General features: G+C 45.6%; 1 non-coding gene across 1 annotated transcript; it reads left to right on the top strand.

Annotated features, from left to right (window-relative positions):
* The first annotated feature begins 2,501 nt into the window (after window positions 1-2,501).
* On the top strand, window positions 2,502-2,574 carry trnak-cuu (transfer RNA lysine (anticodon CUU)). The gene has a single exon. It is a non-coding gene; the product is annotated as a tRNA-Lys (tRNA).
* Window positions 2,575-2,913: the final 339 nt, after the last annotated feature.

Here is a 2,913-nt window from a genome sequence, read left to right as displayed (position 1 = left end):
GGTGCCATGAACTTGGCTGCTGCTGCCCTCCCCTGATGAGTCTTCCCTCTCAACATTACTCAATGTGAGGCCAACGTGATATCCGCTACACTGCAGCCCATCAAAGGCCGAGAAACCACTGAATATAAAGGATGAGGTCACAAATATCAGGGGCAGTGCAGTCTGGTCAATGTCAAACCCTCCTTTCTTATTCAGCAGTGGCATGAACGGGAGTCATACGCCACAAAGTTGAATTAAAGACACAAATACAAGCAACACTTGCAAATCTTTTCAGTGTAAAATTCTTTCACATTATTTTAAATGCTACTGCGTTGAATCTGAAAATACGCATGTTGGGATTTAATCTTCACGACTGATTGTATTTTGTGCGCATGGCAGGAATAACCGGTGCTGTTAAATTTGAAAAAAGTTGCGCCAGATTCGTGGTGTCATCGGCAATCAAGATTTTGAACCAGAAAGCTATAACACAGTGAGTAAAATGAGATATGGTTTTCGAGTTAAGATGCAAAGCACAGGACAAATGATTGATGTACGGACTGTTCCTGAGTTAGCATTTGTTTGATTGTGCAAAAGAAGGTGCGGGGTTAATTAATGATGGTTTCCCGTGAAAGCAAGAGAAAACTTTAAGAAGAAACCATACGGTGCCTGTCAGGTGAGCGCTACTTGTGATACCTGGTGGGAATGGACGGAGATTTTAAAGACCCTTGTATTACAGAACCTTCATATAGAGGAACATCTCCAGCACGCTATGTAGGTCTCATGGTGCAACGGTAGTGTGTCTGACTTTAGATCCGAAGGTTACGTGTTTAAATCACGTCGGGGTCACTGTTCGTTCGAATATTGTTCTTCCAGAATTAATATTTCTTTTGCTGTTTGGCAATAACCAGACCCTTGCTCCAAGGGCTGTCTCACTGTTTCCCCGATGTCAGGCAGAGAATATTTTTTTATTTAAAAAAATACTTTATTCATATAAAAATTTGTACAGTACATTCAAAAGCAGTTCAGTACATTTAGCTGCGGTCAGTAATCCCATGCACTACATTTGGGTTCTGACGGCAGTTCCTGTCGATATATTCCCTTGCTTTTCAGTTCCAGTACAATTCGGTACAATACGGGATACGTTGTAGTACATTCAACAAATTACATCACACGTGTCACTGTACAGTACATGGAATGGGTTACGGTACATTTACACTTTTTTTCAACGTGCATCACGAAACAGACCTTGCATTGTACATGGCACTACAGATGTGTTTACAGATTATGGTGCTCCATGTACACAATAAAGAAGTTAAAAGTACGGCCCGAGGGGAGTTTTATATTGATTCCTGCCCCGGGGTTTACCGTGTCAGAAGGGCTTTAAACTGTGGCCCTTCCCAACCCTGCCTTTGCGGCAACTGCACCAATTTTAAGTGCGTCCCTCAGCACGTAATCCTGGATATTGGATTGCGCCAGTCTGCAACACGCAGAGGTGGACATCTCCTTGCTCTGGAAGACCAGCAAGTTTCGGCAAGATCAAAGAGCATCTTTGACTGAGTTGATGTCCCTCCAGCAGCAGGTGATGTCTGTCTCGGTGTGTGTCACTGGGAGCAGCCCGTAGAGCACAGAGTCCTGTGTTGCGGAGCTGCTTTCTCACGGCTGCGACCCGGGTTCGATTCCCGGTCAGGGAAATTGTACTTTTAATTCAAAACCTTATAAAAAAAATAGTTCATCTATTTTACACATCATTATGCATCTACTGTGTAAAAAAAATAGAAGCATTTATATAAACATCATTTATTAATTCATAAAATTCTATTGTCATATGATATATTTTGGTCTGAGCATAGGAGGAAATTTTCTGCCGATCACATTGGGTTTAATTCTGGTAATCTGGGGCTGAAAGTGGAGATGTTTCCGCAGTGTAGCGGTTAACACGTTCGCCTCACACGCAAATCATCGACACGATCAGAGGCAGTCCCTCGGGATCGAGGAGGACTTGCTTCCACTCCCAAAGTGAGTCCTTTGATGGCTGAACAGTCCGATATGAGAGCCACAGATCCTGTTACAGGTGGGACAGACATACGTCGAGGGAAGGGGTCGTTGGGACTGGTTTGCCGCGTGCTCCTTCCGCTGCCTGCGCTTGGTCTCTTCATGATCATTGCATCGAGCCTCAAAGAGCTCAACGCCCTCCCGGATGGACTTTCTCCAACTCGGGCGGTCTGCGGCCAGGTTCTCCCAGGTGTCAGTGGTGATGTTGCACTTTACCAGGGAGGCTTTGAGGGTGTCCTTGTAACTTTTCCGCGGTGCTCCTTTGGCTCGTTCACCCTGAAGGAGCTCTGCATAAAGACATAAACATAAACACATACGGATTCGGGGCTGGAGTTTGCCATTCGGCCCCTCGAGCCTGTTACACCATTGAAGAAGACCCTGTCAGTTCTTCAACCGCTAGTTTTAACATCTGGGGCAGAGCCAACAGGCGCCTAGCTGCAATGAGTGATAAAAACGTGCGTTGGTCAGAAACCTGGCTAGCTCAGTCGGAAGAGCATGAGACTCTTAATCTCAGGGTCGTGGTTTCGAGCCCCACGTTGGGCGATTTCTTTTCATTTCATGTTGCTTTCATGGAAAACCTCTGACCGAAACGGCACAAAACAAAAATGTTCCTTTCAAAGTCATTGAACTCCGAAATTTCCACGCTCCGCGAATCTCCTGAATCAGATGCCTCTAGTTTTGCCTTCTCAATCCATGTCCCTTTGCAATGTTGTGCTCCCACCCACACTATGAAATGTGCCAATAACTTATCGAATCATGGAATGGTTACAGCACGGAAGGCCATTCGGCCCAACGAGCCCGTGCCGACTCTCAGCGAGTTCCACTCCCCCACCCTTTCCCCGTAGCCCTGCAATTGTTTTTCCTTCAGAAACTTATCCAACT

The sequence above is a fragment of the Pristiophorus japonicus genome, unplaced genomic scaffold (genome assembly GCF_044704955.1).
Source record: "Pristiophorus japonicus isolate sPriJap1 unplaced genomic scaffold, sPriJap1.hap1 HAP1_SCAFFOLD_33, whole genome shotgun sequence".
Classification (NCBI taxonomy): domain Eukaryota; kingdom Metazoa; phylum Chordata; class Chondrichthyes; family Pristiophoridae; genus Pristiophorus; species Pristiophorus japonicus.
This window is presented reverse-complemented; position numbering and strand designations above follow the sequence as displayed.